General features: G+C 42.4%; 1 protein-coding gene across 17 annotated transcripts in view; it reads left to right on the top strand.

Annotated features, from left to right (window-relative positions):
- Positions 1-24,710, top strand: part of FOXN2 (forkhead box N2) — a 78,975-nt gene that overhangs the window by 4,884 nt on the left and 49,381 nt on the right. For 3 of the 17 annotated variants that reach the window (XM_070069162.2, XM_070069159.2, XM_070069171.2), the window contains exon 2: positions 16,199-16,339. The exons of 5 other annotated variants lie outside the window; for them this stretch is intronic. The gene's annotated coding sequence lies outside the window, so the exon portion shown is untranslated. Of the gene's footprint in view, positions 1-4,459; positions 4,562-16,195; positions 16,393-19,780; positions 20,345-24,710 lie in introns of those variants that run through there. 9 more of the 17 variants (XM_070069168.2, XM_070069165.2, XM_070069163.2 and 6 more) reach the window with 6 other exon arrangements.

The following is a 24,710-nucleotide window of genomic DNA, read 5'->3' as shown; positions in this document are numbered from 1 at the left end:
TCTAGGTCTCTCACATGGGTGGTAGGGGCTCAAGGATCTGGGCCATCTTCTGCTGCTTTCTCAGGTAGATTACCAGGGAGCTGGATTGGAAGTGAAGCAACTGCTCCTGGAGCCAGCACTCTTAAGGGATGCTGGTATATCAGGTGACAGTTTAACCCACTGCACCACAAAACCAGCCCAAGAGCAAGTAACTTTAATTCTTCCCAAGTAGGTGTGTTACTGTTAAATTAGCAGGATAGTTATTTGCTGTTACTTACCTTCATATCTTAAAAAAAAATTTGCAGAATAGCCGGCGCCGCAGCTCACTAGGCTAATCCTCCGCCTTGCAGCACCAGCACACCGGGTTCTAGTCCCGGTCGGGGTGCCGGATTCTGTCCCGGTTGCCCCTCTTCCAGGCCAGCTCTCTGCTGTGGCCCGGGAGTGCAGTGGAGGATGGCCCAAGTGCTTGGGCCCTGCACCCCATGGGAGACCAGGAGAAGCACCTGGCTCCTGCCATCGGATCAGCGCGGTGCGCCGGCCGCGGCGGCCATTGGAGGGTGAACCAACGGCAAAGGAAGACCTTTCTCTCTGTCTCTCTCTCTCTCACTGTCCACTCTGCCTGTCAAAAAAAAAAAAAATTTGCAGATGTTACAAAAAAATTTTTGTCTTGATAATATTTTCATATGTACTTGGTGCTTCTGCCACTTAGAAGCCTTTTTTTTCTGAGAAGTGATTTGAATGATGAATTGGGGGAAAACACATTGGGCAAAAATCAGGAACCCTGGACTCTCTTTATGCGAAGCTGTAATTTGTGAAAAAGAAAATAAGGTTCAGGAAATAAAGAACACTAATTAAAAAGTTTTAAAATTGATGATAAACTTTTTTTGGAGAAAGTCACTTTATGCTTCATGGAAGAGTTTAAGAGTGATGCCATTTTTTAAAATATTTTAAAAAATTATTTTTTTTCTTTGACAGGCAGAGTTAGACAGTGAGAGAGAGAGACAGAGAGAAAGGTCTTCCTTCCGTTGGTTCACCCCTCAAATGGCCGCTACGGCCGGCACGCTGCGCCGATCTGAAGCCAGGAGCCAGGTGCTTCCTCCTAGTCTCCCATGCGGGTGCAGGGCCCAAGCACTTGGGCCATCCTCCACTGCCTTCCTGGGCCATGGCAGAGAGCTGGACTGGAAGAGGAGCAACCGGGACAGAATCCGGCGCCCCAACCGGGACTAGAACCCAGGGTGCCAGTGCCGCAGGCGGAGGATTTAGCCAATTGAGCTGCGGCGCCAGCCAAGTGATGCCATTTTTTTTTTTAGTTTATTTATTTATTTAACAGGCAGAGTGGATAGTGAGAGAGAGAGAGACAGAGAGAAAGGTCTTCCTTTTGCCATTGGTTCACCCTCCAATGGCCGCCGCAGCCAGCATGCTGTGGTTGGCGCACCGCACTGATCCGAAGGCAGGAGCCAGGTACTTCTCCTGGTCTCCCATGGGGTGCAGGGCCCAATCACTTGGGCCATCCTCCACTGCACTCCCGGGCCACAGCAGAGAGCTGGCCTGGACGAGGGGCAACCGGGACAGAATCCAGTGCCCCAACCGGGACTAGAACCCGGTGTGCCGGCGCAGCTAGGTGGAGGATTAGCCTAGTGAGCCGGGGCGCTGGCCAAGTGATGCCATTTTAACACTGGAAATGTTATTGGCAATATCAGTAATAAAATAATATGAATTTTGTTGAGGATAAAATTTGATTAAAGACTCAGTTAAGGGGCCATCGCTGTGGTATAGTAGGTAAAGCCACCACCTGCAGGGCCAGCATCCTATATGGGTACTGGTTTGAGTCCTCGATGCTCCACTTCTGATCCAGCTCTCTGCCATGGCCTGGGGAAGCAGTAGAAGATGGCCCAAGTCCTTGGGCCCCTGCACCCACATGGAAGACCCGGAGGAAGCTCCTGGCTCCTGGCTTCAGATTGCCATAGCTCTGGCTGTTGCAGCCAGTTGGGGAGTGAACCAGCAGAAGGAAGACCTCTCTTTCTCTCTATATCTCTCTGCTTCTCCTCTCTCTGTGTAACTCTCTGCCTTTCAAATAAATAATAAATCTTTATTTATTTATTTATTTATTTATTTGTTTTTTTTGATAGGCAGAGTGGACAGTGAGAGAGAGAGACAGAGAGAGAAAGGTCTTCCCTTGCCGTTGGTTCACCCTCCAATGGCCGCCGCTGCAGCCGGCGCACCGCGCTGATCCGATGGCAGGAGCCAGGATCCAGGTGCTTTTTCCTGGTCTCCCATGGGGTGCAGGGCCCAAGCACCTGGGCCATCCTCCACTGCACTCCCTGGCCATAGCAGAGAGCTGGCCTGGAAGAGGGGCAACCGGGACAGAATCCGGCGCCCCGACCGGGACTAGAACCCGGTGTGCCGGCGCCGCAAGGTGGAGGATTAGCCTATTGAGCCACGGCGCCGGCTCAATAAATAAATCTTAAAAAAAAAAAAAAAAAGACTCAATGAAGATTTCAGTTAAATTTTTTCTGGTAAACAACACTCCTTTGAAAATTTTTTTTTTTTTAAGATTTTATTTATTTGAGAGGTAGAGTTACAGACAGTGAGAAGGAGAGACAGAGAGAAAGGTCTTCCTTCCTCTGGTTCATTCCCCAAATGGCTACAATGGCCAGAGCTGTGCTGATCCAAAGCCAGGAGCCAGGAGCTTCATCAGGGCCTCCCATGTAGGTGCAGGGGCCCAAGCACTTGGGCCATCTGCTGCTTTCCCAGGCCACAGCAGAGAGCTGGATTGGAAGAGGAGAAGCTGGGAGTAGAACCGGTGCCCATATGGGATGCCAGTGCTGCAGGCGGAGGATTAATCTACTGCACCACAGCATGGGCCTCTCTTAGAATTCTTATTGAAAATCTTTCTAAAATGTATTTTTTTTTTTTTTTGACAGGCTGAGTGGACAGTGAGAGAGACAGAGAGAAGGTCTTCCTTTGCCGTTGGTTCACCCTCCAATGGCCTCTGTGGCTGGCGCGCTGCGGCTGGCGCACCGCGCTGATCCGATGGCAGGAGCCAGGTACTTCTCCTGGTCTCCCATAGGGTGCAGGGCCCAAGGACTTGGGCCATCCTCCACTGTACTCCCGGGCCACAGCAGAGAGCTGGCCTGGAAGAGGGGCAACTGGGACAGAATCCGGCGCCCCGACCGGGACTAGAACCTGGTGTGCCGGTGCCGCAAGGTGGAGGATTAGCCTAGTGAGCCGCGGCACTGGCTCCAAAATGTATTTTTTAAATAGTGACAGGAGTGTCATTTATATTTTTTGTTTTCATTTTATTTAGAAGGCCTAGAGAAAGACAGATCTTCCATCTGCTGGTTCACTCCCTCAAATGCCATCAACAGCCAGGAGCCTGAAACTCAGTGGGCCTTACTGCTGACTCTCAGGGTGCACACTAGCAGAAGCTGGACTTGGAAGTGGAGCTGGTACTTGAACCCAGGCACTCTGATAGGGAATATGGGCTTTCCAAGCAGTTTCTTAACCACTGTGCCAAACCCCTTTCCCTTTAAAATGTGTTGTCAATACACTTTATATTGTATGGCATACTGAGCAGAATTTAATGTTTAAGTGTGAATTTTGCTGTGCTGCATGGTTAGCAAAGTTATTTTGAATTGTATTCATAACCTTGGAGGTAGAGAATTGAGAAAATTGATAAACTTTTACTTCTTTGTGCTTTTTTTAATCTTATGAAATACAGGAAGAGATTTCTTGTAAATTAAGATTTTACTATTCCTTTCCCATTGCAGTATGCCATTGTCCAACTCCTTTATTCTTAAAAATCAGATTTAAATGCTACCTCTTTTTTATATTGATTTAACAGAAGTTATCAAACATAGCAATAGTTGCTGCATTTTTTTTTTTACGATTTTTAATTTATTTTATTTGACAGAGTTACAGATAGTGATAGGGAGAGAAAGAGAAAGGTCTTTCCGTTGGTTCACTCCCCAAATGGCCTCAATGGCCGGAGCTGCGCCGATCCGAAGCCAGGAGCCAGCCGCTTCTTCCTGGTCTCCCATGTGGGTGCAGGGACCCAAGCATTTGGGCCATCTTCTACTGCCTTCCTAGCCCATAGAAGAGAGCCTGGAAGAGGGGCAGCTGGGATAGAGCTGGTGCCTGCCCATATGGGGTGCAGACGCCCCAGGTGGAGCGTAAACCTACTGCAGCACTGTGCGGACCCTCAGTTGCTGCTTTTTTATGAAGTGTCTACTGTGTAGACATGCATGGTATTATGCTAGACGTGTGTATGTAAATTCATTCCTAGTAACCCTGTAGAGAGTGTTATATTCTTGTAAATATAGAAGCAGATAATGAAAAAGTACTTAAATACAGAGCTGGGTATTTGAACGCAAATCTGTCAGACTAATAATCTATATTCTTTATACTACCGTTTGAAGTCTATTTAAAAAAAAATCAGTATTTGATAGGATGAGTCACTTGTGTCTTTATTTGTCCCCAGGAAGGAGTAGAGAAGAATGTCACGTAAAAAGGGAAACTAATGTTTGTAGGATGCCCATTCTGTAGTAGGAATGCCTACTGCTTTATTGTTGGAGTGAGTTAAGTAAGTGGTATTTCTTGAAATTCAAGAAAGTTCAGTCGTTTGTCAAAGATTGCATAAGTTAAGTTGCTGACTAAATGTGTCTGCTTGACTTCAGATTCTTTCACTTTTCTAGTACAGCATGCTGCTGTATTCACTCATTCCCTTAAACATTTGCTCATAAAATTAATTAGAGCATAAAAATGTAGTAAGTTCTGCCTACTTAGATTTACATTCTGTTGTAGTATTTCTTAAATGGGTGGTGGAATCAATTTGGTAAATTGTGCCAACATTTCTTGGAAAACAATCTATGTAAAAAGTTCCATTGTATCATATGTGGTAATATAAAATTGTTATTTCATGAAAACTTTTTTATATATGTATGTGTGTTGTGGATCTCTGAAAAATAAATTTTCTGTTGTGGGATAATATCAACTGTTTGAGAACTACTAGCCTAGAGGTGTGTCTGTGAAGGTAAGCAAATAATTATGAATAATCATAACAGCAAGTAAATCCTGCAGAAGGACTCATGATGGAAAAAGCATGTAATTCAAGGGGGTCTACTGGAAAGATTTCTGAGCAGTTTTAAAGCATCTCTAAAGCCTGAAGAAATGAAAGATCTTAATATTTTCAGGAAGCTTGAGGTAATGTGAAGCAAACAGGTGTCTCTTTGCATCTATATTTTGGGGAGCTTGTAGACCATCAAAATAAGATTTTCGATTTTGTTAAGCCCAGGGTTTTTCTGGAATCTTATGGTGTTCTGTTGCTAAAAAGCAAATATATACATATATGCATTTGGTTGCATTATATGCCTAGGAACAACTTTAGAGATGAAAAATTTGAGCATTTAACAAGTATAAAGTATAAATGTTGACTATGGGCATAACTATTTATGTAAACAATTAGAACCAAAAACAGTTAAGCTGTTTTGAGATGATGATCAGATGCTTCTTTCCTCTGTTTTCTTGTGACTTGTCATTTACTGCCTAAGTACTGAATTTTAATATAACTTTCTAAGAGAAAAAGGTATTCACTTTTCCTTTAGTTGGGAAGACCACCATTATTAAATTCTGAGGAAATCTAGGTACCAGCTATTGAAAAACAATTACCAAACCCCTTGCTGCAAGTCAGTTTGTAAACTTTACAGCTTTGTTTTGTTTGGGTTGTAATATTTTCCAAATTTTACATTTTTTATCTCTGTGGTGCATATTTTAACCAAATCTAGAATTTTGTCATGTCTTGAAATACTGAATATTGTGACAGTGTTGATTTATGTAGTAATTGGCTAAAACTTTGAAGTCACTTCTCTTTTTCCAGGCAAGGCAGTCCCCCATTATTATCTGTTGTGTAACACCAGCCCAGCTTCACTCATTTGTTGCCTATTTGGCCCTTGTAGCTGTTTGAATTCCTTGCTTTGTATAGTACTCTGTAAAACATTTTTAAAGGGAGATTTTAGTCTTTAAAAGGTGGTTCTTCCAGTATTGGGGAGCATGAATTAGAAAATATGAGAAGGGCTTAGTTGGTATGTTAATGCAGTGGAGCAGATGAGATGCAGTTCTTTTCTTCTCAACCCATAGTATTTTGTACTTTTTTCAAAGCACTTTCTCTATGAGTATATAACTTTCTGCTGCAGTTCTATTTGTTATTTATCCCTTCACTAAATTTTGTAAACACTTCTATGTTAGTCAGCTTTTCATCATTGTAACTAAGTACCAAAGACAAGCTACTTATGAAGAAAGGAAGTTTATTTTGGCTCATGTTTTAGTGGTTAACAGCCCAAGATCAGGACCCCATTGATTCAGCTGTAACTGTGGATGTCAGGATGCCTGTAGAAGAAAGAGGAAGCAGAGAGAGCTGCTGGGCGCAACTAACCAACCCTCTGGAGAAAACTGCCTTCCTGAGGCACACCCTGCACTTACGTGGGAATCCAGGAAAAAGCTCCTTTCTTCCGCCTCAACCTGCCAGGGCCACTTGGGGAGTGAACCAGTGGAGGGAAGATCTCTTTCTTTCTCCCTCCTCTTTCTATAACTCTGCCTTTCAAGTAAATAAAATAAATCTTTTTAAAAATTGATATTACCAGCACATTTTATTTTACTAAGTTCTTTTAAAATTATTTTTGTTATAAAATGAGATATAGAAAACTAATATATAGCTTAGTGAATTATTATAAAGCCAGCATCTGTGTGAGCATCTTCAAATTAAGGAATAAAATTTACCAGCCACCTTTGAAATACCTTTCCCAGTCATAATCTTCAAGAAGGAACCACTATCATGGCTTTTTGAAAGTCATTAAGTTCTTTGTTTTAAGCCTACTTGCTTGCTCTGATTCTACCTCCTTCTCTTTCTTCTTGTTGATTGTTTTCTTCTTTTAAACTTTCTGTTTCTCTTAAGGCTTTTTCTGGTGTATTTATTTGTTTCTTATAATATTTTAACTTAAAGTCTTTGTTTCTGGAATGGCTTTTATCCTTGAATTTCAAATTCTTTCTTGAACTGTCACTTCATTTCTGAGCTTTTCTAATGCTGATATGTATTTTTCTTTCATGGCTTTTATTGCCTTTCCCTTTTGAAATAGGAGCTAATTTTTTATCTTTTTTATATAATATTTTTTATATTTTTTTGAGTATCTCTTTCAGGCATGCTTTTATTGTCTGTAGGAATGTATTGTCCCCCTTTTTAAAAACTGTAACTGTGGGATTCAACCTTAATAAATATTAAATTTTTGTTTTTTTTTTTTTTTTATCTACTTGAAAGGCAAAGTAACACAGAGAGAGAGATCTTCCATCCACTGAATCACTCCCCAAGTGCCCACTACAGCCAGGGTTGGGCCAGGCCGAAGCCAAGAGCCTAAAACTCTATCTGGGTTCTCCAATTGAATGGCAGGGGCCCAACCACTTGAGGCATCATCTGCTGCCTCTCAAGATACATTCATTAGTAGGAATCCAAATTGAAAGCAGTATAGTCAGAACTGTAACTGGCTAGATCAGAAGTGGAACAGGTGGTGGTTTTACCCACTGTGCCACAATGCCAGCCCCTCCAGGACTTTTTTTTTTTTTTTTTTTTTTTCAAAAAAAAGATTTATTTTATTTATTTGAAAGACAGAGTTACAGGGAGAGGTAGAGACAGAGAGTCTTCCATCTGCTGGTTCACTCCCAAGATGGCCGCAACAGCCGGAGCTGTGCCAATCCAAAGCCAGGAGCCAGGAGCTTCTTCCACGTCTCCCATGTGGGTGCAGGGGCCCAAGGACTTGGGACATTCTCAACTGTGTCCCAGGCCACAGCAGAGAGCTGGATCGGAAGAGGAACAGCCCAGACTAGAACTGGCGCCCATATGGGATGCTGGCGCTTCAGGCTAGGGCTTTAACCCACTGCACCACAGCACCGGCCTCATCCAGGACATTTTTAATTTGGAGGGTGGTCATATCTTTTTCCCTAATATCTTGACAAAGAGTTAACTTTTCCATTTCTTTTATAACTGTTACCAGTTAATGCTGCCCACTGATTTTACATGTCAAAAATTTCAGGACCTGTTTGTCTTTGATTATTGTTAATTAAGATGGCAGTTAAGAATTCGTTAAAGATCCTTGGGGAAACATGTGAAAGAGTCAGGGATTATCTTTCTATCACAAATACATGAGTGTGGGGCCGGTGCTGTGGCGAAGCGGGTAAAGCTGCCACCTGCAGGGCCAGCATCCCATATGGGTGCCGGTTTGAGTCCTGGCTACTCCACTTCTAATCCAGCTCCCTCTTATGGCCTGGGAAACCAGTGGAAGATGACCCAAGTGCTTGTGTCCTTGAACCCATGTGGGATACTGGAAAAAGGTCCTGGCTCCTGGCTTCAGATCACAGCTCCAGCCGTTGTGGCCAACTGGGGAGTGTCTAGCTGACGGAAGACTCTCTCTCTCTCTCTCTCTCTCTCTCTCTCTCTCTGTGTGTGTGTAACTCTGCTTTTCAAGTAAATAAATAAATCTTTAAAAAAAAAAAATGAGTGGGGCCGGTATTGTGGTATAGTATGCAAAGCTGCCACCTGTGATCCTGGCATCCCATATGGCAACTATTCAGGTCCTGGCTGTTCAATTTCTGATCCAGCTTCCTGCTGATGGCCTAGGAAGAACAGCAGGATATGGTCCAAGTATTTGAGCCCCTGCCACCCATATGTGAGACCCATAAAAAGCTGAGTTTACCTTGCCCGAGCCCTGGCTGTTGCAGTCATCTGGGGAGTGAACCAGCAGATGAAAGCGAACTCTTCCCCTCTCTCTCTCTCTAACTCTGCCTTTCAAATAAATAAAATAAATCTTTTTTTTTTTAAACTTATTCTCAAGTATAGTACAAGCCTGTCAACACCAAAGTGAAGGCCATAGCTGGCATAGCAGGTAAGGCTGCTGCCTGTGACACCAGCATCGCATTTGGGCACTGGTTCATGCCCCAGCTGCTCCACTTCCCATCTGGTTCCCTACTAATGGCCTGGGAAAAGCAATGAAAGATGGCCAAAGTGCTTAGGCCCCTGCCATCCACATGGGAGACTCACGAGAAACTCCTGGCTCCGGGCTTCATTCTGGCCCAGCATTGGCCATTGCAGCCATCTGAGTAGTGAACCAGTGGATAGAAGATCTCTCTCTCTTTCTCTGTCCCTCTCTCTGAGCTCTAACTTTCAAATAAATTAAATAATTTTTAACAAAGTGCTGAAGGCTAATTTGTCTATATGACTGGTAATATAGATGATACTAACTTCTAACACTAGGTGGTAAGTATATGAGTATTTCCTATTAGTAGTGATTTTTGTTTGATTTCTGTGCTGTCAGTTTTTTTCTGCCTTTAACATATTTTTGTTTGAACACAACATTGATTTAATCCCAAAGTTTCAGAAAATGAGTTTTCTAAGCTTGATTTACTCTGAGCGCTGATATTGCTTCTTTTCTATCATTATATTTGGTAATATTTAGGGTAAATTATTGCTATGACTTAGTTAATAGAAGTTAACATTATTTTGTCATCAGCCTTTTAAAATATTTATTAGAAATAGCCATTTTCTTTATCAGAGAACACCATTTTAACTCAGTTCAGATTTTTTCATTATATTGCTTTTTTTTTTTTTTTTTTTTTTTGACAGGCAGAGTGGACAGTGAGAGAGAGAGACAGAGAGAAAGGTCTTCCTTTTTGCCGATGGTTCACCCTCCATTGGCCGCCGCGGCCGGTGCGCTACGGTGCGCTACGGCCGGCGCATCGCGCTGATCCGATGGCAAGAGCCAGGTGCTTCTCCTGGTCTCCCATGGGGTGCAGGGCCCAAGCACTTGGGCCATCCTCCACTGCACTCCCGGGCCACAGCAGAGAGCTGGCCTGGAAGAGAGGCAACCGGGACAGAATCCGGCGCCCCGACCGGGACTAGAACCCAGTGTGCCGGCGCCGCAAGGGGGAGGATTAGCCTATTGAGCCGTGGCACCTGCCTCATTATATTGCTTTTTAAAGTCACTATCTGTTTGAAAGGCATGATTATGTGCTAGGGATTCATTGTAAAGAAAACTCTTTGGTCTCTATATAGAAAATATCAGATTATTCAGTGTTTACTGCATACAACAAACATTTCATTTTTGAATTTATAAAGTTATTGCTTCATTTTTACTTCTCTAAGGGACCAATGAACAACAGCCACATTTTTCTAGAGACAAATGCAGTAACGAAGTATAGGAATATTATATATACTATGAACAAATGGCAGAAATTATTTAGACAAAAATGGCATCTGAACATGTGGTTTGCAAAGTATGTCTGGGCAAATTAGGGTAGGAGAGAAGGAGATTCAGTGGAAGGTTACTACACAGAAATTTGTTTTGAATTTTAGTGGTTTCTGTCTTTTTAGCCTGAATTGGAGAAAGCCTCCCAATTTTATTTCTTTTCACACCCATATTTGAAAGATAGTTTTTTTAAAACAGATCTTTGACCCTTTTGTATTCTCCCCACCCCCTGTCTTGACTAGAAAATGCAGCTGCACACATTTTTTGTTTAGAGACAATGGGTCACATGCTGTGTCACCTAAATCTATGACCAAGAGGCAGTTTTATCCCTAAGAGACCATAATGCTTTAGTTGTCCTGGATACGTGACATCATGTAGTATTATAATCAAATATACATCTTCTTGCAGTACATTTGGGATTTAAATCTACCTTCTAACCTCAGTACTGGATTTTATGGGATGGACACTATTTATAATGGAGAGTCTTAATTAAAACAATGTATTGCTTGATCAATAGGAAAGGTTGTGAGTTCTTTCTGTCCTGCATGTCTTTTTTTTTTTAATTCTGCAATGAACTAGTATATTTTCTTTTTTTTTTTTTCTTTTAAGATTTACTTATTTATTTGAAAGAGTTAACACAGAGAGAGGTCTTGCATCTGCTGGTTCATTCCCTAGTTGGCCACAAGGCCAGAGCTGTGCCGATCTGAAGCCAGGAGTTTCTTCCAGGTCTCCCATGCAGGTGCAGGGGCCCAAACACTTGGGCCATCTTCTGCTGCTTTCCCAGGCCATAGCAGAGAGCTGGATCAGAAGTGAGTAGCCAGCACTTGAACTGGTACCCATATTGGATGCTGGCACTGCAGGCGGCAGCTTTACCGAGTACGCCATAGCGCCGGCCCCCTTGAACTCATATCTTAAAAACTATGTTAGGTTTGTTATTCAGTACCTTGCATAAAATATGGGCTGAGTAAATGTTAGACTTTATTTTTGCTATCAATTCAATAAATTAACAGAAGAAAATAGTTTTCCTTTTTGAAGATGAGGAAGTTTTGAGATTTAGAAAATAATTAGTATCTGTAAACTGCTAAAATATTTTATGTTACACTTAAAATAAGCTGATTATACTTTTGAATAAATCTGGAAAATATAATGCTGTGGCTTTTAGTTGTGAGAAATGGTACCTTCATTAGAATTAATGAACAAATATGGTTCATTCCTAAGGAAAGTGAAAGTAAAGAAAGAAGAGAGATATTCAGTGGAATTTCTTCTTATTACACAGTAAACCTTTGTTGGTGGCAAAGCTTAAATTACAGTGAGGAACTGAGATAATTGCTAGATAGTTCCAATAAAATTCACAAGCATTTGGATTTCTATGCTGTGCCTTAGCTCTGCTGTAGACTTTTGTTTTATGAAAATCATTGTTTAGATCTAAATTAAATGAATGCCTATTTCCCTTTGCTAGGGTTATCTTATACTAAGTCAAATGGTTTTTTGTATTGGATGTAAAGTGATCAAGTGGAAAAGACACAAATATGAGATGGCATCTACTCTGGTTACTCTTTTGACATATGTGAGAATGCTTGGTTTGCTGCTGACATTGAGTTCTTGGTGGGTGGTGAAATGGGAAGTCAATAAAAACAAAGTTTCCAAATGTCTTTACCTAAAAAAATTAGAAATTGCAAATCTTTAAGTGGAACCAAAAAATCCCATTCATTTGTCACGTTTCAGGTATTCAGATATATAAATATTTAATAAGACTGCTTGTAAGTAGGAAGCTAGAGTAGTAGCATTAAAATGGTGAGAAACAGCCGTAATTGAGATCATACACTATCATAATGGTTCCAGGTTAATCATCCCATGCTTTAAGCATAGAAGTGACTTCAGTCTTCTTCAGTTCTTGCTACAGTTGCTCAAATGTTGGTTTCAATTTCTTTCCAGTTCTAGTAGAATGTAACAGATGGCATGGTTGCTTTTCACCCCAGTGTAGTTGAAGCTTATTAGAAACAGTAAAAATCAATTTTCCCATTGCCCTCTCTGATAATGAGGAAAGAAGTATTCACTGACTGGCTTGAGGCTACAAGGAAAAAATAATGGGATTGTTTGCTTTGGCGTATCAAGAATTGACTATCCTATTTTGTTTTGATCTGAGCCTTTTTTCAGCGCTGTATTTTATTTTTTCTAGTAGGAATCTTAGTACAAAAAAGTAGGTTTATTTGTTTATTTGGAAGAGTCACCTTTAGAGAAAGGGAGACACACAAAGATCTTTCTGTATGCTGGTTCAGTCCTCAGTGGTCACAACAGCTGGGGCTGGGCCAGGCCAAAGCCAGGTACCTGGAACTCCATCTGAGTCTCACACGTGGGTGACCGAGGTCCAAGCACTTGCCATCTTCTACTGCTCTCCCAGATATATGAGCAGGGAGCTGGATTGTTGAACTGGAATCAGTGCTTATAAAAAAAAGATACATTTATTTGAAAGGCAGAGTTGCAGAGAGAGAGAGAGATGTCTTCCATCCTCTGGTTTACTCCCCAGATGGCCACAACGGCTGGAGCTGTGCTGATCTGAGGCCAGGAGCCATGAGCTTCTTCCAGGTCTCCCACACAGGTACAGGGGTCCAGGCACTTGGGCCATCTTCTACTGCTTTCCCAGGCCATAGCAGAGAGCTGGATCAGAAGTGGAGCAGCCGGGATTCGAACTGGCGCCCATATGGGATGCCAGCATTGTAGGCGGCTGCTTTACCCACAGCACCGGCCCCGAGGAATATAATTTTCAAAGTATTTTGGGGGGCTGTTGTGGGGCAGCAGGTTAAGCTGCTGCTTGCAACACTAGCACCCCATATAACAGTGTGGATTCTAGTCCCAGCTGCTCCACTTCCAGTCCAACTTCCTGCTAATGCACCTGGGAAAGCAGCAGAAGATAACCTTGCTACCTACACGGGAGACCTGGATGGAGATCATGGCTCCCAGCTTTGGACTGCCCCAACTTTAGCTGTTGCAGGCATTTGGGGAGTAAACTAGTGGATGGAAAATATTTTTGTATCCCTCCCACTTATTGAAAGTATTGAGCACGTCTTTTTTTTTTTTTTTTTTTTGACAGGCAGAGTGGATAGTGAGAGAGAGAGACAGAGAGAAAGGTCTTCCTTTTTCCACTGGTTCACCCTCCAATGGCCACCACGGCTGGTGCACTGCGGCTGGCGCACCGCGCTGATCCAAAGGCAGGAGCCAGGTACTTCTCCTGGTCTCCCATGGGGTGCAGGGCCCAAGCACCTGGGCCATCCTCCACTGCACTCCCGGGCCACAGCAGAGAGCTGGCCTGGAAGAGGGGCAACCGGGAAAGAATCCAGCACCCCAACCGGGACTAGAACCCTGTGTGCCGGCGCCGCAAGGTGGAGGATTAGCCTAGTGAGCCGCGGCGCTGGCCTTGAGCACGTCATTAATGGAACTGAATTAATTTCAATTATTCCTTATTTGCTATATTATCGTTATTTGCTATAAATCTACATAACTTACATATAGACTAGAAAACTTTTATGTTTATTGGAATTAATAGAGTGAGAGCCTGATTTTTTGTCACTAGATACTTTTTTTTTTTTTTTTTTTTGACAGGCAGAGTGGACAGTGAGAGAGAGAGACAGAGAGAGAAAGGTCTTCCTTTGCCGTTGGTTCACCCTCCAATGGCCGCCGCTGCAGCCGGCGCACCGGGCTGATCCTGGCAGGAGCCAGGAGCCAGGTGCTTTTCCTGGTCTCCCATGGGGTGCAGGGCCCAAGCACCTGGGCCATCCTCCACTGCACTCCCTGGCCATAGCAGAGAGCTGGCCTGGAAGAGGGGCAACCGGGACAGAATCCGGCGCCCCAACCGGGACTAGAACCCGGTGTGCCGGCGCCGCTAGGTGGAGGATTAGCCTATTGAGCCACGGCGCCGGCTCAATACTTTTTATATTCATGAACCCATACTTTTAAAAAACTAGGAGACTATGCAAGTAATATCTTACAAGTAGATAAAAATTATTATTTTGAATATTTTAACTTGATAAGATAAGATATTCTAAATTAATTGGATACAAACTGTATGTAGCTAATTATAATCCTGTCCTGTTTTGATTATGCCAACACATCTATTGCTATGCATTAATAGTGAAAACTGAGCATTCTTAAATATCAGAGAAAGTGTAGTTAATTCTTTTATTTTTAAATTTTTTAATATATTTTTATTTTATTTGAAATGCAGATCTTCGGTCTGCTGGTTTTCTCCCTGAATGCTGGCAACAGCCAGGGCTGGGCCAGGTCATAGCCAAGAACCCAGAACTCAGTGTAGGTCTCTCATATGGGCGGAACTCACTGGCAAAGACCTAAGTCATTGAGCCATCATCTGCAACCTTTCAAGGTATAAAGTAGCAGGAAACTGGATTGTAAGCAGAGTAGCTGGGACTCGAACCTGGCACTCTGATATGGATTACAGGCATCCTAAGTGGCTATTTAAACACTGCACCAAAAACTCTTCTTTTTCTTTACTTTTTATAAATTCTTGTGGTAGAATGTTTGGATCAGGTACAGCTGTTTATAAAGAAATCTAGACTATTTGGAGGCCATTAGTAACAAAATACTAAAAGTTCTGAAAGCTTACTTGTTTTAAGTTCTTTTAGATTATTTAAACTTCAGATATTATAAGAAAGGTTCTATCATGCAACATGATTAGCACAATATTGACATAATAAAGTGACTGGAAACAAAATAAGGAAGTGAAAGTCATAGCATAAAGAAAATGATGAAGTAGCTATTGCAGCACTCTTTGGAGAAGTCCCAATTTCATTTTGCTGCATTGTCTGTGGTGGTCATAAGGGAGGCACATCCTTTTTTTTTTTTTTTTTTTTAATGTTTTTATTTTTGACAGGCAGAGTTAGACAGTGAGAGAGAGAGACAGAGAGAAAGGTCTTCCTTCCGTTGGTTCACCCCCGAAATGGCTGCTACGGCCGGCACGCTGCACCAATCTGAAGCCAGGAGCCAGGTGCTTCCTCCTGGTCTCCCATGTGGGTGCAGGGCCCAAGCACTTGGGCCATCCTCCACTGTCTTCCTGAGCCACGGCAGAGAGCTGGACTGGAAGAGGAGCAGCCGGGACTAGAACCTGGGGTGCTGGCGCCGCAGGTGGAGGATTAGCCTAGTGAGCCGCGGCGCTGGCCATGGGAGGCACATCCTTAATCCTAAAAAATTTAATTTCAAAACTTATAAACAAAGTATTGTCACTGACTTTGTACCCTAATTTTTATATTTGAAAAATGTAACTCTTGTAAATCCTTAGGAAGGAAGCTAATAATAATTTAAAAATTAATAGCAACAATATTACCATTTCTGCAGTTAGCATTCATTGTATATTTGTTATATACATCTATTCTAAATGTTTTTATTTTAAAAAGCCAACTTTATTTATTTAATTTATTTGAAAGGCAGAGAGAGATCTTTCACCTGCTGATTCAATCCCCAAATGCCTACAACAGCCTGAATCAGTGGGCTGCGCCAGGCTGAAGCCAGGATCCTGGAACTCAATTGAGGTCTCTCACATTGATGGCAGGGACCAAGGCACTTGAGCCACATAACCTTCTGCCTTCCAGGGTGTAATTAGCAGGAAGCTGGATCAGGAGTGGAACTTGTACCTAGGCACTCTTGATTTGAGATGTGGCCATCCAGAGTGATGAGTATACTCCTCTACCAAATGCCTGCCCCCAAGTACTTTATTGTTATTTTCATTTGACTTGTACTAAAATCGCACAAAAGTAAGTGCAGTGCTGCTATAAATATGAATTGATAGCTATTACAGCCTAGTGAGTATATCAAATTTCTCCTTTTTTCTGAGGCAGGAAACCCTTAAAAACTGATGAACTAAAATGAAAGATAATGTACTGACATTGCTGTCAGAAACTAATGTAAACATCTGTTTTCAGCAGCCTGGTGAATTAAGTGCCTGGACCAACCTTTCTTCTAAAAACAATCCAAAATGCTGGATAAAATAAAATCTTAAATGCATCAAAGCTCTGGCACAGAGGTAAAGAATACTTAAGCCAAACACTAATTGGAAACTCATGAAGGTAAGCTGAGTTCTGAAGCTGGCTGTCAGCTTTGAGGGTGTTTGCCAAATCAGGTGAGCTTTTATTTTATTTATTTTTAAAGACTTATTTATTTGAAAGGCAGAGTTTACAGAGAGAGAGAGAGAGATCTTCCATCCTCTGGTTCACTCCCCAAATGACCACAGTAGTCACAGCTGGGCCAAACTGGAGCCAGGAGCCTCTACTGGGTCTCCCACATGGATGCAAGGACTAGGCTATCCTCTGCTGCTTTCTCAGGCACATTAGTAAGGATCTGGATCAGAAGTGGAACAGCTGGATCTCGAACTGATGCCCAAGAGGATGACAGTGGCTTTTACCTGCTACTCGTCAACACCAGCTGCTGAGCTTTAATTTTCATGGCCTTGTGGGATCAGGAAGCAAAAGTCAGACTCAGTCAAGGTAGAGCATCTAGAAGGAATAGTCTTCTCTGTTAATTTGGAGCTCCATAGGGAAGTGCCTTCTAAATGAAAAAATAGTCTAGAAATCCTTTCTCTTCAGGTTCCCACGAAGTATGTATTGTCTTCTACTTCCATTATTGCTATTGAAACCTGGTATTCCTTTGAAGGAAATTTTTCCCTTTTCTGGGGGGGCCAGCGCTGTGGCGCAGTGGGTTAACATCCTGACCTGAAGTGCCGGCATCCCATATAGGTGCTGGTTCGCATCCCAACTGCTCCTCTTCCGATCCAGTTCTCTGCTATGGCCCAGGAAAGCAGTAGAAGATGACCCAAATACTTGGGTTCCTGCATCCACCTGGGAGACCAGGAAGAAGCTCCTGGCTCCTGGCTTCGGATTGGCACAGCTCCGGCCGTTGTGGTCATCTGGGGAGTAAAGCATCGGATGGAAGACCTCTCTCTCTGCCTCTCCTCTCTCTGTGTAACTCTGACTTTCAAATAAATAAATAAATCTTAAAAAAAAAAAAAAGGAAGAAGAAGAAGAACAAGGGCTTAAAGGTTTATTGTTGGGGGTCAGTGCTGTGGCGCAGCGGGTTAAAGCCCTGCTCTGAAGGCACCAGCATCCCATATGGGCGCCGGTTCTAGTCCCACTGCTCCTCTTCCTAACCAGCTCTCTGCTACAGCCTGAGATAGCAGTGGAAGATGGCCCAAGTCCTTTGGCCCCTACACCCGCAGGGGAGACCTGGAAGAAGCTCCTGGCTCCTGGCTTCTGGCTCCTGGCTTCAGATCAATGCAGCTCCAACCGTTGTGGCCATCTGGGAAGGGAACCAGTGGATGGAAGAGTTCTCTCTCTTTCTGTAACTCTATCTTTCAACAATAAATCTTTTTTTTTAAAGATTTATTTTATTTATTTGAAAGATAGAGTCTTTCCAGTGGGTGGAAGATCTCTTTCTCTTCCTTTCTCTGTGTAATGCTTCCTTTCAAATGAAATAAATTAATATATATATATATATGTATTTATTTCCATACTATTAGATGACAAGTGAAAAGAGGGGAAAAATCCCAAAAAATTTAAAAAGAAAAATTAATGTGAAAAAATATAATGAAAAAGTAAGGTGATAGAAGTACATCCAAGTTACACATACCTCACTAAAATATTCAGCCCATGTGGGTGTATGGCACAGGAATAAGATGTTCCTTGGGATGCCCATATGCCATTTTACAGTGCTTGGTTTGAGTCTTTTCTGATTCTGATCCAGCTTCCAGCTAATGTGCCTCCCTGGGGGATAGCAGAGAACAGCAGGTGATATCTCAAGTCCATGATTCCCTGAGACCCAGATTGACTTCTGGGTTCCTGCCTTCAGACAGGCCCTGCCCTGGCTCCAAATGTTACAGGCATTTGTGGAGTGAGTCAGTAGATGCAAGATTCTACCAGTCTCTTTTTCAAATAAGGCATAATTTGGAGCCAGCTCTGTGGTGCGGCGGGTTAAGCTTCTGTCTGCAGTTCTCACATCTCACATGGGTGCCGGTTCAAGTCCCAGCTGCTCTGCTTCTAATACAGCTCCCTACCAATGTGCCTGGGAAATCAGTGGAAGATGGCCAAAGTCCTTGGGCCCCTGCACCCATGTGGGAGACCCAGAAGAAGGTCCTAGCTCCTGGTTTCAGTCTGGGTCAGCTCTGGCCATTGTGGGCATTTTGGGGAATGAAGCAAGAGGATGGACGATATCTCTCTCTCTCTTTGTTCTTCTCTCTCTCTTTCCCATGTCTCTTCTCTCTCTCTCTTCTCTCTGTAACTCTGACTTTCAAATTAATAAGTAAATCTTAAAATTAAAAAAAAATCTCGTGGGTACCAGGTTCTAGTCCCAGTTGCTCCTCTTCCAGTCCAGCTCTCTGCTGTGGCCTGGGAGGGCTGTAGAGGATGGCCCAAGTGCTTGGGCTCCTGCACCTACATGGGAGACCAGGAGGAAGCACCTGGCTCCTGGCTTCAGATCGGCGCAGTGCCAGCCGTGGTGGCCATTTGGGGAGTAAACCAACGGAAGGAAGACCTTTCTCTCTGTATTTCTCTCTCACTGTCTATAACTCTACCTGTCAAATTAAAAAAAAAAAAATCTTGCCTTGCCTTTTAAATGAAGTATAAATAAATAAATAAAACTTTAAAATAATAAAAGTATTCAGCTGTGTAGGATTTAGAATGGAAACTACACGGAAACAAAGGGAAAAATATTGAAAGTAAAATAATAGAAGATATACTAGGCAAATATTGATTGGGAGAAAGCTAAAATACCATTTGAAATTGACTGAAGACAAATACAATTACTAGATATAAAAGAATTGGTACCTAATGGTAAATGGCTCAATTGCCAGGAATACATAGATTTTTTTAAAAATTTACATATAAATCCCTGTCGCTGTGTAATTCTGACTTTCAAATAAATACATATTTTTAAATAAAAGAAATTTAACCTAAAGAATATTTTTAAGAAAAATCATATGGGGCGGCCAGCGCCGCAGCTCAATAGTCTAATTCTCCGCCTGTAGCGCCGGCACATCGGGTTCTAGTCCTGGTCGGGGCACCGGATTCTGTCCCGGTTGCCCCTCTTCCAGGCCAGCTCTCTGCTGTGGCCCGGGAAGGCAGTGGAGGATGGGCCAAGTCCTTAGGCCGTGCACCCCATGGAAGACCAGGAGAAGCACCTGGCTCCTGGCTTCGGATCAGCGTGGTGCGCCAGCCGGAGCGCACCGGCCGCAGCGGCCATTGGAGGGTGAACCAATGGTAAAGGAAGACCTTTCACTCTGTCTCTCTCTCTCACTGTCCACTCTGCCTGTCAAAAAAATCATATGGGGTCTGCATTGCAATACAGTGAGTTAAGCCACTGCCTGCCATCCCAGTATCCCATATTCGTTGTATGAACTAGCAGATGGAATATATCTCATCCTCTCCCTCTCCCTTTCTGTAATTCTGCCTTTCAAATAAATACATCTTAAAAGAGAAAAATTGCATGAAATTCAAGAAAAGTTATTTTGAATAACTCATGGTTGAAAGAAGAAATACTGGTGGATATTTGCCTGCTTTTTGGGAGGTGATACCAAGGTAAAAAGCCTTGCATTCTTGGCATACTGAGTTAGGGTGCTAAAGACCAGCACCAAGAGAATGGTGCTGGAACAATTGTGTATTTGTTTATGTAAAAAAGAAATGAAACAAAACATATATGCAAATGTATAGTTTTGGTAAATTGAAGACTTAAATGTCAAAGGCAAAAATTGTAAAACTAATTGCAGGCCATAAAGGAAAGAGTTAATAAATTCCTTATGAAAGCTTAGAAATTTTTTCCAGCTGAAAGAGACTGGAAAAGACAAGCTATCCATTTGGGAAAGGTATTTGTATAACATATAAGGATTACTTTGTGTATTTGTTAGCTTTTGTTATTTTAAAATACCTGAAAGAAGCATCTTGGGAAGAAGTTTAATTTTAGCTTGTAGTTGGAAGTTCACAATTGAAGATCAGACAGATGGTTTAGTCTTGTATCTGGTGGAGGTTGGCAATGATGGAACACATGCAGAGGAACCGTCATATGGAGAGCCAGGAAACAGAGAAGAGGTAGGTCTAATTTGGCTTAAATAACCAACCCTTTGGCCAGAACTGCCTTCCAAGGATAAGCCCCCCAGTGACCTAAGAACTTACTGCTGGGCCCACCACCTAGCTTCCATAATTAGATAAATTATCCACCCTAATCCACCAACCCTTAGCATTAATCCATTAACCATTAACATAAGAGTTTGGAGGGTCAAGTCTTTTTCAATCCACAGCAGTACGCAGACATTACAAATCATTAAGAAAAAGACAACCCAGTAGAAAAATGGGCACAAGACTTCAGTAGACACTTTGTAGGAGATGAAACCTGAATGGCCAATGAAAGATGTTCAGCCCCATTACTAAATCAGGAAATTAAAATTAAAACTGTAAGATGCAATTTCATAGTAATCAGATTGGCAAGTACATGGAGCAACTTGAATATATGTATTTCTAAATAATGTAAATTGATTTGACCACTTTTGGAAAGCAGTTTGTCTTTATCAGATTAAATTGAAGAGAAGAAAACTGTGACCTAATAATTCTATTCCTTTCCATATATTCTACTTTTAGATATATACCTGAGAAAAATTTTTACTACTTGTGCTCCAGGTGATATGAACAGAGATGTCTATATTGGTACTATTCATAACAGCCACAAACATAAATTAATGTTCCTCTAAGAGTAATGAAATTGTTGTATATTCACAAAGTGGAATAATACTAGTCTCTGAAAAAAGGAATTACTGCTACTGCAGTAATAATTGGGGGGAAAAAACTTCCAGAATGTATTCAAAATGTGGAAAACATAAGTGAAAACTAAAGTAAGTTTAAAAAATCTGTGATTAAAACCAAAATTTCGTAATTAATAACTTACTTAGTTATTTTGGGAAAAAGACTATCAGTATGATGCATCTAATTATCTGTAATTCAACATGTTTTATTTTAAATAATATTGAAAATTCTGTGGTTTAGTTTTCCTTCTCTTATTTAGTCTCTGCAAAGTATTCCTCTCAGACCAGTGTTAACGCCAACCTAAGCAAAAATGCTCTCCTCTGGGGCAGGCATGTGGTACAATGGTTAAGACACCAGTTTAGATACCTGCCTTCCATAGAGAGTGCCTGGGTTCAAGCCCTGACTCCCTTTATGAGAGGCAGCAGGTGATGTCAAGTACATGAATCCCTGCTACCCACTTGGGGGACCCAGACTGAGTTCCAGGCTCCTAGCTCCGTCCTGGCCCAAACTCAGCTGTTGCAGGCATTTAGGGAGTGAACCAGTGGGTGGAAGAACTCTTTATGTCTGCTTCTGTCTCTGTCTCTCCGCCTTTCAAATATAAATAAATTTTTTAAAAAATGCTCTCCTCTGACCTTTTGGAAAATGCTCAGATAATTCCAATATGTAAAAAATTTTTCTTAAAGATTTACTTTACTTATTTGAAAGAGTTAGAGAGAGGTAGAGACAGAAAGAGAGAGAGGTCTTCCATCCACTGGTTCACTATCCACATGGCTGCAATGGCAGGAGCTGGGCCCATCTGAAACTAGGAGCCAGGAGCTTATTCTGGGTCCATGCACTTGGACTGTCCTCCGCTGCCTTCCCAGGCACATCAGCAGGGAACTGGATCGGAAGTGGAGCAGCCAGGATTCGAACTGGCACCCATATGTGATGCAGCACTGCAGGCCAGGGCGTTAACCTGCTGTGCCACAGTGCCAGCCCCCTAATATATAATTTTATTTTTTGTTTTCTAGAATTGAGTATCATATTGTTGAACATAACATGCAGATATGCATATCTCTGTTAGATACCTTTCACAAGGCATGGGCTGATGTAAAAATGGTAACTTGTGGCTGGCACTGTGGCTTATTAGCTGTTCAAGCCTCCACCTGCAGTACTAGCATCTGATATAGGCCATATGGTTGTCAGTTTGAGTCCCAGCTGCTCCACTTCCAATCTAGCTCCCTGCTGATGCACCTGGGAAAGCATCAGAAGATGGCCCAAGGGCTTGGGCCCCTGCACCCTCGGGGGAGACCAGGAAGAAGCTCCTGGCTTCTGGCTTTGGATCAGTACAGCTCTGGCCATTGTGGCCAATTGGGGAGTGAACCAGCAGATGGAAGACCTCTCTCTCTCTGCCTTGCCTCTCTCTGTGTAACTCTGACTTTCAAATAAATAAATAAATCTTCAAAAAAAATACATGTAAGAAGAAATTTTGTTCTTTCCTGAAATGTAAAACATTTGAGGTTTTAACATAAATGTGTACTTTGCTAAATTGTCTAGTATATTTATTTTTTTTAATAGCAATATCTTTTTAGAAGTTGGTTTATTAGGGATTATATTAATTACTTGAGGTTAGTTATACTCCAAAAAATGACTGTATTTTTCTTTGCTTTTCTCTTTCTTTTCCTCTCTCTCTCTCTCTCTCTCTCACACACACACACACACACACACACACATTATTTGTCTGTCTGTCTCTGTTTCTTTCTTTTTTGAGAGACAGAATAAGAGAGCTCCCATTTGCTGGTTCCCTCCCCAAATGCCTGCAACCATCAGGGCTAGGCCAGACAGGAGCTATGAGCCAGGAATTCAATGCAGGTCTCCCAAGTGGGTGATAGGAACTTAATCACTTGATTCCTCAACACTGCCTTCCAGGGTCTGCGTTAGCAGGATTCTAAAGTCAGGAATTGGAGCTGGCTATTGAACCCAGGTACTCCAATATGAGATATGGTCATCTTAACCATTAGGCTAAACATCTACCCCTGGAGTATATTTTTCAAACCCCATATATTATTTCAGCCTTAAATGCTTATTTTGAGTGATACTTGTTATGTATAACAATTACAAGTATTTTGTTTATTGTTCTTAAACAACTAATGAAAGGAAGTGTTACATTACTGGCCTTTTTTACACATTTTGCTTTATGAATTAAACTGATCATGTGTGCAGTGTTAATGCTGTGCTAATGAATGATTTCACTTTATTTTTAACAACAGTTTCTCAAAACTTCCAAGTAAATAAAACAAAAGGTTTTCTTGGTTTTGTCATGAAATATACAGATCTTTTTCCCTATTTACTGATGAGCTACTTTATGTTACAGAAAAGCTTTGTAACAGAATAGGCCACATTAAGAATGTGAGAGGTGGCTTTTATTTTTGTCTGATAAATCCATGACCATTTTGTGTTAACTTTTTTGTGTACTGGAAATAATACAACTAAAATAATACACCTCAATCTTTTGTTCCTTAAGTTTTTTATTATTATTATTATTATTATTATTTTTGACAGGCAGAGTGGACAGTGAGAGAGAGAGACAGAGAGAAAGGTCTTCCTTTGCCATTGGTTCACCCTCCAATGGCCGCCGCGGCCGGCGCACTGCGGCCGGCGCACCGTGCTGATCCGATGGCAGGAGCCAGGAGCCAGGTGCTTTTCCTGGTCTCCCATGGGGTACAGGGCCCAAGCACCTGGGCCATCCTCCACTGCACTCCCTGGCCACAGCAGAGGGCTGGCCTGGAAGAGGGGCAACCGGGACAGAATCCGGCACCCCGACCGGGACTAGAACCCAGTGTGCCGGCGCCGCAAGGCGGAGGATTAGCCTAGTGAGCCGCGGCGCCGGCCCCTTAAGTTTATTTTAAACTATAAAAAGAAACACATAAAAGAAAAACTAGAAAATAGGATGAAGGAAAAATTGCCAAGTTAGTGATATAACCACTTATAGCTTTTTTTGTATAGTTTCTGCCTTTTCAACAGTTTTTGTGAACTATTTAATTATTTTACAGTCCTCAAGGTAGTCATTCTTTAAAAAAAAAAAAAAAGATTTATTTTAAAGACAGATATCTTCCATCTGCTGCTTCACTCCGCAAAAGCCATAACAGCCAGGACTGGGCCAGACCAAAGTGAGGAGACAGGAGCTTCATCTAGGTCTCCCACATGGATGGCAGGGGTCCAGGCACGTGGACCATCCGCCACTGCTTTCCCAGGCCATCAGCAGGGAGCTGGATCAGAAATGGAGCAGCCAGGACTCAAACCAGTGCCCATATGGGATGTCAGAGCCACAAGCAGAGGCTTAACCTACTACACCACAGCACAGGCCCTCCAGTATCTTTAATAATTTTTTTAAAGATTTATTTATTTGGAAGTCAGAGTTACACAGAGAAAGAAGGAGAGGCAGAGAGAGAGAGAGGTCTTCCATCCGCTGGTTCACTCCCCAGTTGGCCGCAATGGGCAGAGCAGCACTGATCTGAAGCCAGGAGCAAAGAGTTTCTTTGGGGTCTCCCATGTGGGTGCAGAGGCCCAAGGCCTTGGGCCATCTTCTACTGCTTTCCCAGGCCATAGCAGAGAGCTGGATTGGAAGTGGAGCAGCCGGGACTCGAACCAGTGTCCATATGGGATGCTAGCACTGCAG

This window comes from Oryctolagus cuniculus, chromosome 2 (assembly GCF_051225735.1).
Source record: "Oryctolagus cuniculus isolate XC-2025 breed Fujian yellow rabbit chromosome 2, ASM5122573v1, whole genome shotgun sequence".
Classification (NCBI taxonomy): Eukaryota; Metazoa; Chordata; class Mammalia; order Lagomorpha; family Leporidae; genus Oryctolagus; species Oryctolagus cuniculus.
This window is presented reverse-complemented; position numbering and strand designations above follow the sequence as displayed.